Source organism: Chenopodium quinoa, unplaced genomic scaffold (assembly GCF_001683475.1).
Source record: "Chenopodium quinoa cultivar QQ74 unplaced genomic scaffold, ASM168347v1, whole genome shotgun sequence".
Classification (NCBI taxonomy): Eukaryota; Viridiplantae; Streptophyta; class Magnoliopsida; order Caryophyllales; family Amaranthaceae; genus Chenopodium; species Chenopodium quinoa.
Genome location: NW_018743285.1, coordinates 2,201,675 through 2,216,028, shown reverse-complemented (window position 1 = coordinate 2,216,028; position 14,354 = coordinate 2,201,675). Strand labels below are relative to the sequence as shown.

At 38.0% G+C, this 14,354-nt stretch overlaps 1 long non-coding RNA gene across 1 annotated transcript; it reads left to right on the top strand.

The window, feature by feature from the left end:
- Window positions 1–12,987: 12,987 nt before the first annotated feature.
- Window positions 12,988–13,336, top strand: LOC110735558. The gene is made up of 3 exons (XR_002514129.1): window positions 12,988–13,001; window positions 13,096–13,206; window positions 13,297–13,336. It is a non-coding gene; the product is annotated as an uncharacterized LOC110735558 (long non-coding RNA).
- The last annotated feature ends 1,018 nt before the right edge of the window (window positions 13,337–14,354 follow it).

Below are 14,354 nucleotides of genomic sequence, written 5' to 3'. Positions count from 1 at the left end.
ATAACGAAAAAGATATGAATGAAATACTAAACTCTATTCAAAACTGACACCGTCCTACTATTTCAGCCATATCTTTTAGTCTACAATATATTTGAATATGAATCTAATTTTGTTGGAAAGTAGACTTCTAGAGATTTCCAAAGACATATTATTTATTGTATTCTGATTTCTGGATCAAAAGTTATGATAAAAACAAAAACCGTAAAAGCTGTTGTCCATCGAAGGAGTTTTATTCCGATTCGAATTCGGATCTTTTCTAATCCTTCGACCCTCTTTTTTCCTTATAAATAGATGTCGTTTCACCCCGTTTCAAATCATCAACAAGCTTGATCACCAACAATCATCATCTAATCCCCTCCCTTTCTAAGCTAAAGTTTATTCTCTCTCTTTCTAGCCTTAGCCCTAGCCTAAACACATCCCAACACCTTCTTAATATCATACTTTGATTTATTTGGTTTGTTTGATTTAATCTTTCTTGAAGTTACTAACGTTTGTATTGTTTTAATAGAAAGAGATACGAGGCATTAAAGTGAGTAGATCTACTATCTTTATTCCTCGCTTTTGATATAGAAATCATGCTTAGAGTATTATTTTAATTCCTACTATCATGTTAAGATGTTGATTTTGATTTCTAGTATCACGTTAGGGTTTTATTTTAATATTTCTAATATCATGTTGATTTCTAGTATCTTGTTTAGGCTAAAGCTTTGATCTTTATTATTTAATGACATGCTAGGGTTTGTTATTAATCAGTTTAGTATCATGCCTAGGATCTTGCTAATATTATTTTGAGGATATTGTTTTATTATGATGATGATTTGTTGTGTCATTAATTATCATATTGCTTGATTATTCTATGATTTATTGTTATTGCTTGATCACGCCTTTTCTTGCAGGTTTAAATGGAATTTGTACTTGAATCATGCCTAATAAGATAATTAATAATTTGTTTTAGGCTAATATGATTTTATTTCAAGTGATCACCAATAATAGATTTATTTGTGCATTGATAATCAACGAACGAACGTAGATTAAACAAGTTTAAGGCTAACTTGTTGGATGTATGTTGATCGGAAAGCGCACATGAATATCATAAGAATTAAGTAGAGGCCGATTTAGGGTGGGTTCAATCTCTTTTAGGTTGGATTCATACCATCATCCCCGAATATCCAGTCATGGTTCCGGACCACTATGGAGTTAGCGATCTCTGTGATCGTGAATGGGGTGTAACCTTCACACCCGTGAACGGTTTACAAATTCCTAAAACTTGTTGGCAACTCTTTTGCTCTACCTTCTTTCCCTTTGGACGTCACCATGCTTAAGTGGATGATCACAGTGGGGCTCAAAGTTGATGTTTGAAATATTCGTTACAAAACTCATATTTTGATTACTTTCTGTTTAGCTATGTCTAAGGCAGTGTATCTTTGCATGTTCTCGTCTATGTCGATGATTTGGTCGATAATTTGGTTATTGCAGGGTCCTCTCATGATGCCATTGTTCGCTTTAAGGCTTATTTATGCAAATGCTTCTATATGAAGGATTTGGGTTAATCCTTTTCTAATGATGTCACGATCTTTAAGGATATCCTTCCACGAAAGTGGCACTCGATTTAGGATTATAATCTAGATAATTTGAGTATTTTAAGTATTTTGAAGTTAATATTGAACCCAAAGCTTTGATGGTTCAATAAGAATCTTCTGCCCAAACTTCACAATGAAGGCAAGATTCTACCTTTTAAGATATCTTATTCTAAGGCCTCCCTTACTAACTGGATCACAAACAACACTCCAATTAGTGCAAGAAATATAATTAGATCTATCTACTCTATTCCAAAGGAAGTTTTTACATTTTTGTTTTAGATCATCTAAAATAGGAGGGGGGAAGTGGTTGGTTTGCATATCATACATAGGGTAAGAATTGAGCACGAACTTTATAAAAGTTGATGTAATACCCCTCATGATTGCTTTAAAAAGGGATTTGATATACTAATCATATCAACAAGATGGATCTTCCTTTTAGGGAGCTCATATGCTAAGATACTCCACAGTTAAACGTGCTTGGCTGGGAGTAGTCTTGGGATGGGTGACCTCCTGGGAAGTTTTCTTGAGGTGAATTCTGGAGCTATATGGTCGTATCTAGACTGGATGTAACACTTTGACTACCCAGTTGCCATTAGGCGTAATACTGGGGTCCCTAGGGTTCCAGACTTTCCAGGCGCAACGAGGGCGTTGCCGTTCTCAAGTGGGGGTGTATGTAATACCCCTCATGATTGTTTTAAAAGGATTTGATATACTAATCATACTAACAAGATGCATCTTCCTTTTAGAGAGCTCATATGCTAAGATACTCCATAGTTAAGCGTCCTTGGCTGGGATTAGTCTTAAGATGGGTGACCTCCTGGGAAATTTTCTCGGGGTGCGTATGAGTGAGGACAAAATGTGCCGAAAGGACTTGTGTAAGTCTATGGGGATAGTTGTTGGCCCTTGATGCGTATTTCGTAACAATAGGCCCCTCCCTAATTTGTTTGGGGTCGGGGTGTTACAGTAGATCTCTCAGTCATATAAAGAAGTTTGGCTTGCTATCCTTTAATACTGGAAGAGGTCTTATTAAGAAAATCAAAATAGTCTGAAATTTTGAGTTTGTTAAGGCCAATAGTAATTCCCAAATACTTTCCAAAATTAGTAGTATTAGTGATATTACATATATCATAGATCTGTTTACGGACATTGTAATCCATTTTTTTGGGGAAAATAACTGAAGATTTGGAAATGTTATTAGAGAGCCCCAAAATCTTTTTTGAAATCATTAACGAATTCCATCATAACATTAATATTATCTATATAAGCTTTTCCAAAAAGAAAAACATCATCAACCTAGAAAAGATGAGAAATATTAATATCTTTAGCAATATTTAGAGGTTTCCAAGTTTTATTGTTGACCTTCTCTTGAATCATGCAATATAAACGATCAAGGCGGAGGACAAAGATGTAAGGGGATAAAAGATCACCTTGTCTAATACCTCTAGTTGGAGTAAAGTTAGTAGTAAGTTCTCCATTCCACAAAACCGAAATGTTTAGGGTACAAATACAACTTAGAATTAATTTTATGAGAGAGTTAGGGAGATTAATACTCTGAAAAGTATCTTTTATAAAGCCATAATATTTGCCTTTTTAGAAGTGGTGAGCTACTTCTTTTACATAGTATAATAATTACATTCTCTTCAATAGATTTTTCATGAATGAAACTAGTATGGAATGGGCTAACCAATTGGTTCATGAGAGGTTTTAGTCTATTGGATATGCACTTAGTTATTAGCTTGTAGATAGAATTGCATAATCCAATAGGTCTAAAATCTTTCATAGTAGCAAGGCGGGTGTACGTTAAATGTTAAATTTATTGTAAGACGATCTGTTTAAGAGTAACTTTAGCTATTTTATGGTAAGTTTAACCCCTTAAAGGCTAACTTTCAATTTTTCGCTAGTTTGAATTTTATTTTAATGTGGAATTTCTTATAAATTTGTGATTATATCATGTAAAAACTAATATTAATAATCTAATACATTATAAGTTTTTTTGTTAGATAAAATTTATTATTAGAAACATAATAACTTTTATAGTAAAAAGGATAACTTTAAATATTTTTTAAGGAAATTTTGACATTTCACTAGTAGAAAAAATGAAAAAGGCACCCCCCCTTTTCGCACCGGTTCTTAAAAACCGGTGGGAAAAATAGTGGGCTTGATTTTGGATAATTACTTTTCCCACCGGTTCCTGATAAACCGGTGCCAAATCCTAGTTTTCCCACCGGTTTGAACCGGTGCTAATTGTTTTTGTTAAAAAAAAAAAGGAGGAAAACAGATTTGCCACCGGTTCAACACAAACCGGTGGGAAAAGTTGTTTTAGAAGCGGTTCGAACCGGTGGCTAATTTTTAAAAAAAAAACCCGCCTTATACCTTCTTTTTCCTTCAGTACTTCGTTTTATTACTATTCCATTCGCATTCCCCATCCCCTGCTTTCCCAATTGCTGTTCTTCTCGCCTCCATAACTGCAACTTCATCAATTATTCTTCCTCTCTCGTTCTCGCCTACATACGACCCTCACCATTGCTCTCATCCTTCACTGTCGTCCTCCATTGAAGCACATTCTGGGTTTCTCACCTCCATTGCCGCGCAACTCTTCTCTTTCTCTCCATAACTCTCCTCTATTGAAGCGCATTCTGTCGAGCTTTCTTACCTCCATTGAAGCGCATTCTGACTTTCCAACTGCATTGTAGCAGCTTCAAGGTATTATTGATTAATTTTGCAATCTAGGGTTAGTCGTTGATTTAGGGTTTTATGTTCTTTGTAGTTTGCTTTAATTTCTGTTCTTTAATTTCGAGTTGTGCATATTTTCTACTGATCTGAAAATTGAATGTAAAATATGTTCAACCTTTACGTAATGCATCCGTACAATAACAATGACATGGCCTTTTCCTTTGTTAAGTTCAAAATTGAATAGATGACTAGTTATTTGTACTGAACTTAAACTAGTTATATTCAAGATATTGAACATTTGAACCCCAACATGCTAAATGCTGCTAGTATCAAAATTTGATTTCAGAAAGCAATTTACAGCAGTAATTTTACAGTTTCTGTACAAATCATAAGGATACATGAATGATCAATAAACATGTGTACTTTATCTAGCAGACAGTAAACTAATAGTGATTTTATCATTGGAATGAGATTGTGTACCGCTTGAATTTAGTTCTTGGGGCAAGTAACTTTGAATGAAGAAGCCAGGCTCTCTAGGTTTAGGAGGAAAAAGTTTAGGGTGGTGGTGCACCATGGATGATCTATGTCATGGGGAGGGGACGTGATTTGAGGTTTGGTGGGGGGTGAAGAAGATCAAATGTGGCTGGGTGGTTCAAGGGTAAAAGGCAGGGCATCAAAGGGAAGGGGAGGGGCGGCTGGGTGTTTTCGTTGGTTAGAGCATGGTGGTGTAGTGGTGGTTTAATTTGGTGTTGAGGATATAACCATGATTAAACTACTTTAAGTTAATTATTTGAGAATTACCTTAATACATCTAGATTAAACAAAAGTTATAAATCCAATGGCCTATTTGGTATTGGACATTTCATTTGAAATGATGGATTTAGCCCAATTCACATAATTGGGAATACCAGGTATTTGCATTTGAATTTGATCAAAATTCTAGCCTTTATCATTTTATGTTTAGCCCGTAGCATTTGAAATCCATTCCCATAGATAGTCATTTCTAATCCAAAAAATTGCTCTCCTCGACTCTCTCTCCTCCTCTCAGCCACCATTAAATGCAGAAAGCAAGCTTAGCTTGACAGTGCTTCCTCAAAAATTTAAAAAAACTAGTGATTAGCAATTGTTAGTTTGGTTGATGATGCGTTATTCTTTAGCAATGTATGTAGGTATTAATTACTTACTAACTTTTGTTTTTTCTTTTTAATTTTTTTATAGATTCATATGTGAATTGAAGCACAAGTTTAGCTTGAAGACTACAAATTTAGCTCAATTGTGGTATGAATTAAAAACTTAGTCTATGTTTCTTTTTCTTGATTCATGATGAAAGTTTTCTCATGCCATTACAATTTGTGTATTGTTTAATGACAAATTAATACAACAATATATAAATGCTTGCATCATCATATGCCTAGATACCCGTTCAAGGCTTTCTCATTAGGAGAAAGTCTTGAATAGTCCCCGGTTGGGACTGTTCTTGAACGTTTACTCTCACTTAGGTGGTGAATGTATGTCTTCTTTTTTCGATTTTAAGGAACATCTTGGCTTAGCATTTCCTCGATCACCATATTCTCTGGGTACATATGTGGGTAAGTTATTACCTACATCGTGTACTTGGAGAACTGGGGGGAAATGCTGTCGGATTTTCCTTAAAATTGGAAAGTCGACATACATTCACTAGTGAGAGTAAACGTTCAAGGATGGGTTAGGTTGGAGTGATAAGGACCCTTTGGAAGCATATATGCATTATTGTATCTATATGAATGTTATATGCATGGTGTGGGTTTGAATTTGATTTACATATATAATAGATGTAGCAATTATACATTATTCGTAATATGTTGCCATGTTTAGAGGCAATTTACTTAATGGAGAAGGATTGTGGCTGGATGTATGGTAGACGTGATACATTGGAATTCTTTGATGGGGTTCAAGAGTTTTGTGAGAGGGCTTCATCTTATCAGCGCATAATGGGTTTCGATTGCCTCTATTGTCCTTGTGTTGATTGTAATAATGTGAAGGTGGTTAATAGTGTTTATATCATTAGAGATCATGTAGTTTGTCGTGGGTTTAGGCTTAAATACCATGTGTGGATTTAGCACGGTGAAGAAGGAGAGTACACTGGGGATGTTATTGGGAATGATGTGTATGATGATAGAAGCAATGATATTCGTGTGGACGAGGAATACAAGAATGATGAATTTATTGTTGATAATGGTGATAAGGATGGATTTGATGATGATCAGGTGGATGAGGTGGAGGATGAAGGGGTGAATGAAATGATGCGTGGTGTTGAAGGTGACGTGTTTGAGTCGTTATCGGAGGCTTCTAAAAATCCTTTGTATCCTGGGTGAAAAAAATACTCCAAACTATCAGTTGTGCTAACACTTTTTAACATTAAGTCGAAGCATGGGTGAACGGACAACAGTTTTACGTCTTTGTTGACCGTGTTAAGTGAGATGTTGCCTGACGGGAATGAAATTCCTAAGTCATACTATTATGCAAAGAAGCTCATGTGTCCATTTGGTTTGGAGTATAAGAAGATACATGCATGTCCTAATGATTGTATTCTTTATCGAAATGAATATAAACAATTGGAGGAGTGTCCACGATGCAAGAAGTCGCGCTACAAGCGCATGAGTTGCAATGCTGGTACGAAGAGACCTCCTACGAAGGTGTTGTGGTATCTTCCCATCATTCCAAGGTTTAAGCGTCTTTTCTCAACACCAAAAGACGCAAAAAACTTGATGTGGCATGCAGAGGGAAGAAAGAAAAACAGAATGCTGAAGCATCCAACCGACTCCCCGCAATGGAAGAACATTGATATGAAGTTTGGTGAATTTGGTGATGAAGTCAGAAATTTAAGGCTTGGGTTGTGCATGGACGGGATGAATCCATTTGGCACTCTTAGTACCCAGCACAGCACATGGCCGGTACTTTTAGTGATCTACAATTTGCCTCCTTGGTTGTGCATGAAACGTATGTATGTAATGCTTTCACTACTAATAACTGGGCTAAGGCAACCTGGAAACGACATAGATGTTTATCTTGCGCCACTTGTTGACGATTTGAGAAAGATGTGGGACGAAGGGGTTTCCGTGTTTGATGCTCATAAGAATGAGATGTTCACCTTGCGTGCAGCTCTTATGTGGACCGTTAATGATTTTCCTGCATATGGCAACTTGTCTGGGTACAAGAACAAAGGAAAAAAGCATGCCCCATTTGTATTGATGACGCCCCAAGCATACACCTTGACAATTGCCACAAAGAGGTGTATTTGCGGACTCGAAGGTTGCTAAGGCACGATCACCCGTACCGTAGGCAGAAAAAGGCTTTCGATGGGAAAGCGGAAGAGGGGACTGCGCCTAGTCCATTGACTGGTGAGGAGGTTTATGCTCGAGTTAAGGGTATACGAACATTATTTGGGAAAACAAAAAAAGCTGCGGACTCAACTGCTCTCTTTAAAAAAGAATCAATCTTTTGGAAGCTTCCGTACTGGAAAGAACATGATGTTAGGCACTGTCTTGATGTAATGCATATAAAGAAGAATGTGTGTGATGCTCTTGTGGGAACGCTGATGAATATTCAAGGAAAAACAAAGGATGGAAAGGGTGCACGGTTAGATTTGCAAAAGATGGGGGTTCGTCCAGAATTGTGGGCTCAGGAAAAGGTTAGAAAGGGAAAGGAACAGGAAAAGAGAGATGAAACGAGTTCAAAACAAGGAAAGGGGAAGAGCAAGGGAAAAGGAAAGTCCACAGATGCTTTGAAGAAGAATTATGATGGAAAAGCAAAGGATGCCAAGGCTTATTTACCTCCGGCTTGCTACACATTGTCAAGGGTAGAAAAACGAATGTTTTGTGCATGTCTGTACGGCATTAAGGTTCCATCAGGGTATGGATCTAACATGAAAAGATTTGTATCCTTAAATGGAGAATTGAAGCTCACAAGTATGAAATCCCATGATTGTCATGTTCTTATGCAAGTATTCCTACCAATTGCAATACGTGGTATTTTACCGAAGCACGTGAGGGAAGCTATTACAAGCCTCTGTTCTTTTTTCAATACAATATGCAGCAAAGTGCTGGATCCTTGTGCACTTGATGCTTTGCAGGCGGATGTGGTTGTGACTTTGTGCAAATTTGAGATGTACTTCCCACCCTCATTCTTTGACATAATGGTGCATCTTATTCTTCATTTGGTGCGTGAAATTAAGTTGTGCGGTCCAGTGTTCATGAGGTGGTGCTATCCTTTTGAAAGACACATGGGTACATTGCAAAACAAGGTAAGGAATCGGGCTCACCCGAAAGGAAGTATGATTCAAGGGATCGTGGGTGAGGAGATTGGTAATTTTGTGGCCGACTATATAACTGTTGTTGAACCTATTGGTCTTCCTACTTCTCGACATGAAGGGAGACTTGATGGTCACGGCACAATCGGGTCGAAACAAATGTCACCTGACCGAGATAAGTTTTTACAAGCACACCTATATGTGTTGCACCATGTTGCAGATGTTCACCCATACTTAGATGAGCACATGGCTAGTTTGCGTGATGAATTCCCATCGAAAGGTGAAAGGGCATTGATGCAGATGCATAATAAGAGGTTTGTGAGTTGGTTTCGTGATCGAGTGATGGGTAGAATGGATGAGAGTGTCACTGATACAGTAAGGTGGCTTGCTTATGGTCCTAGGGATGATGTTCGCTCATTTGAGGGATATGACATAAATGGGTACACTTTTTGGACTGAGCGTCAGGATTTGAAATCTTCCTCGACCCAAAACAGTGGTGTAACGCTTGTGGCATCGTCAAGGGATTTTGCAAGTGCTAAGGATAAAGCACCCGTTGATGCAGAGTTATCATACTATGGTCGAATTTAAGAAATATGGGAGCTTGATTATTGTAGCTTCACGATTGCTCTTTTCCGGTGTAAATGGGTTGATAATATCAGGTGTAACTTCAAATATGATGACTTTACTCTTGTAGATCTTAGCCACCTAAATGACAATGCGAAACCATTCATCCTTGCATCTCAAGCTAAGCAAGTGTTTTACGTAACTGACCCAGCAGATATGAAATGGTCTATTGTGCTAGCCGGCAAAAGAAGAATCCTAGGCATTGGAGATGCCGAGGATGAGGAAGAATATGATGCGTTTGATGACTCGGCACCTTTCACTGTTCCTAGACCTTTTCCGGTGTAAATGGGTTGATAATATCAGGTGTAACGTCAAATATGATGACTTTACTCTTGTAGATCTTAGCCACCTAAATGACAATGCGAAACCATTCATCCTTGCATCTCAAGCTAAGCAAGTGTTTTACGTAACTCACCCAGCATATATGAAATGGTCTATTGTGCTAGCCGGCAAAAGAAGAATCTTAGGCATTGGAGATGTCGAGGATGAGGAAGAATATGATGTGTTTGATGACTCGGCACCTTTCACTGTTCCTAGACCTGTTGTACCAAATTACGTAGACGACCAAACCAATTATGTGCGATTAGACCACAACGAAGGAATATTAGAATGAGGTACTACTTTTCAGCAATTTTGCAATTTTAGGTGTTGAAAGTATTATCAAATGATAGGTTAGCCGAAAATGAATTAATTAATTGTCATAAGTATTATAATTAGGCAATTTATATTTGATTTTATAACTGTACCTTACAAATGTATTTATAATACAACTACTAACGTGTTATGATTGTTATGGCAGGTGATTACATCTCATGGCGGACGATCAGGACCGTGTTTGTGTTGAGGATGTAGAGGATGATGATGATGATGACTTCTCTGAGGATGGTGATGAGTTGTATGATGTGAACAAGGAGCCTGATTTGGGTGAGGCACAAGATCAGGCTCAGGATGAGTTGGAGCGTAGGCTGGATGCATTTGAAATGGAGGCTGAACAAGCGCCTCCTATTGAAAATGCAGCTTCTGAGACGGTTGGTGAGAACGCTACTTCCCACAATCAAAGCCAAGGACAAAGTGGAGGAGGGGTGAGGGCACCGGCTAAGAAAAAGGTGAGGGGTCCGACGACAAGTTTCAAGAAACCCGTCGGTCCCATGGTCCTGGAGTACGACAAGGCGGGCCAACCTGTAGGCAAATTCCATCATCCATATGCTATTCACGTTGGCATTTGTGCGCGTAAAATCCCGATTACACTTCGTATGCGGGAAGTACCTCCAGGCTTGATTGACACATTTTGGAATGATACAAGGGCAAGTGTTTTATTTGCATATTTATACAATTATAAATACCTTTACTTTAATGTTATGTAAAAGGGGAAACTAATAATCGACTTTATTTGTGTTTGCAGAGTCTGTTTAATATTTCTAATGATGCCGCCAAGCGAAGGGTGTTTGAATCTTTGCTAGCGGAAAGATTCAGAGGCTTCAAGAGCGAATTAGTTCGTGGTTGGATCACAAAGAGGAAGAAAAAACCAAAGAAGAAGAAAGGCAATGATGATGAAGTCATCAATGAAGAGCTACTCCCATGGCAAAAATGGCCAAACATATCGAAGGATTATTGGGAAGCTTTTGTTATTCAACAAAGTACAAAGGAAGCAATTGTAAGTTTAAGTAAATTTGATTACAATAGTATAATATATTATCTCTTTTTGAAGTAATAATACTAACAATTCTAATTACGTAGGAACTTAGGGAGCAAAATTCCAAAAATGCAAAGATGAAGCAATACACCCAACGTATGGGGTTTAAGACATTTGGTGAATGGAGGGAAACGTGGGTCAATGAAGGAGTATACCCTACTTCGCTACTAGGGTCGTCCAAAGGACCCTCTTCTTCCACGATCACTACGCTGGTGAGTCGTGCTGGTGATTTCTTCTGTTCACTACATGCGCGTGACAAGGAGACTGGAAAATGGGCCATCAAGGCTCCGAAAACCAAAGAAATGACTGATAAGCTCGTAAGCAACTACGAACTTGAGAACTCTATGAATATTTTGCATAAATATCACTTATGGATGCTATTGGTTTCTGTTTTTTTTTTTTTTTTTTTTTTTTGCTACAGATTAAACACACTGAAGAACTGGTTGAAGGCAAGCTCGTCCCAAGTGTAGAAAAAGACCCTTTCACCTTGGCTTTGGGAAAGCCCTACCATCCAGGACGGGTAGTAGGTGCAGGAGGGTCATTGCTAGGGTGGGAAAAGGTGATGGGTCCAGAGTATACCAAATCAGGAAGATCCCGAGCAAGTGTGAACTCACCTCATGACTTGGTTTCCACGGTGGCATCGATTAAGGAACAAGTCCGCAACGAGCTCGTAAGTGAATTTAACGCTTGGGCGAAGCAAATGAACCTACCGAGCTTGCCTTTCCCCTCGAATACACCCGTCGACTCATGTAGTCCCCCAAAAGGACAAGGGGAAGATGATATACATGGAGACGATGATGCAAATGAGGTAGTTTCAAAACTTTTAGTTTTGGCATATTGAGTTATGTAGGATCTAAGGTGGCAGTCATTAATTTCTTGTTGCAGGGTGGTACGCCTACACATGCGGACTCGAGGGAGCTCGATAATCCAGCACCTCATCATTTTCTAGATTTACAGGTGATTTTGTTTAGTTCTATCTTAGTGAATATGGGCACATTATCAATCTTAGTGAATATGGGCACATTATCAATCTTAGTGAATATGGGCACATTATCAATTGTGTAGGAAACGACCCCTTGTGATATGTTTGGTTCTAATAAATGATCTTTCAAATTGGTGTAGGAAGAGACCCGTTGTGCACTTCTACACCCGGACGAATCTGGAGCTTTGCATGTGGTTGCATATGGTAGTGCACAACCGGCCGAACAAGGTATGGTCCATTTGCGACCGCTTAGGCCACAACATTACTCGGTTGGGATCAATTCTGTTATTACCGGGTTCGAGGACATCCTAATACTGGTGCCCATAGAGGAGGAGGAGTTTACTACACTTTGGGCGGCAAAAGGTAGCTTTGTGCAGTGGCCATGTGCTTGGGTAAGGTTGATGAACCAGGTAATTAAGATTTTGGGTTCGTTCGGTACTTTATGCCCAGTTGTTTTCACAAGAGTTAGATGGATTTGTCTTTTCTAACCAATTGCGTGATTTGTTGTATTAGATTTCGCAAAAAAGACAAACTTCAAAGAGGAGGGTGGAGCAACCAATAAGCGTTGATCAACCGGTGCCAAAGAAGAGGAGTGAACAATGGTCGGAGAGTGAAAAAGGGTTGAAGAAGAACTCTTCGAGAGGTTCAGCTTTGCAAGCTACTCCACTTGTTGCTGACACGGTCCTTCAAACGCTGTCTAAAGATTTAACATTTCTACACAACCGTGTTAGTATGTTGCCTAGTGACACTCCCATTCAAGTTCCACTACCTAAGGAAATGTTTCACTTTGATGAGGATGCAATTGCATGGCTTAGCAAAGAAGATGTGAAAGAATTTCTAAGTGGTTCAATGCTTAACATCTCCCTCGTTCAAACATTCATGAGGTAATTTAATGCCATACACTATTATGTTATTCAGATTAGTGGTGATTGCTTGTCATTTAATTTCCCATTAATATTTTGTTACCATGCATGCAGAGCACTACAGGAGCACTTACTTGAGATTGATTCTCCGTGTCAAGTAGGGTGGTTATGCCCCGAGCAAATCTCCACTACTAGAATCTTAGGCAACTACCCTGACGTGTTGTACTATGTTGAACGGGGTATCAAGTAATCATTGCGTGCGGGTGACAAGTTCATATATCGCTCCATGTTTTGAGGAGTACGTTTGACCATGTCAAATTCATTTGTTTTCCCTAATTATATGTTGTACACGGCTAATTATTGACTTGTTTGTGTATTGTCCATTTCTGTAGTGCACATTGGACCCTGCTGGTGATTTGTGTTCCCAGTAACACCATCTTCCTTTTTGATTCAGCTCGATTGCCTCATCCGAAAAAGCTCCTCGTGAAGTCTATACTGCGAAAGTAAATACAACTATCTAGTGTTGATTATCCTTACTTAACTCATTTATTATATTAGTCATACTAATCAAGTTTGAACTTACTTTTCTATAGTGCTATGAAGAAGATAAATTGCCGAGCTCCTCAAGGTCCTACATGGAAATCACCGATGGTAATGCTACATGATTTTGTGATTTTCATAATAAACGATGCGTAAGATGTTGCTAATTTGTTATGCATGTTTGATTCATTTATTGTGTTCCTATGCTAGTGCGCACAACAAGATAACGGAGTTGATTGCGGACTATACGTGATGAGATTCATGTTGGACATAATGAGTCATTGTACAGACTTACAACAGCTTGATGAGGTATGCCATTGACTTAGTTAATTTGCTTGTGGTGTGTTTTGATAAGAGAAAACCCTTGAACTGCGTCTTAAAACCCTTGAATTGTTCTTTTAATGTGATTTCAAGTCTTAGCCGCCTCTAACTAGGTAATAATGACATGTTAAGAGGAAGAATGAGCTAATTTGATTAAAAATATAGAAAATAGGCATACAAGTAATGATACAGGCCTTATTTCGGCCATTTTGAATGAAATTGCGTCCTAAAACCATTCAAATGCTCTTTTAATGTGATTTCAAGCCTTAACTGCCTCTAACTAGGTAATAATGACATGTTAAGAGGAAGAATGAGATAATTTGATTAAAAATATAGAAAATAGGCATACAAGTAGTGATATAGGCCTTATTTCGGCCATTTAGATTGAAAATGCGTCTTAAAACACTTGAATTGCTCTTTTAAAGTGATTTCAAGCCTTAGCTGCCTTTCACTATGTAATAATGACATGTTAAAAGAAAGAATGAGTTGATTTGATAAGAAGTGTAGAAAATAGGCATACAAGTAGTGATATAGGCCTTATTCGGGCCATTTAGGTTGAAAATGCGTCTTAAAACACTTGACTTGTTCTTTTAATGTGATTTCAAGCTTTAGCTGCCTCTAACTAGGTAATATTGACATGTTATGAGGAAGAATGAGTTGATTTGGCAATAAATGTAGAAAATAGGTGAAGTAGTAGTCATATAGGCCTATGTATTAATTTTTGCCTAACTTAAATTATAAATGTATTTTTACATACATAACCTAAGTAATTAATTCTAGCTAACATCAT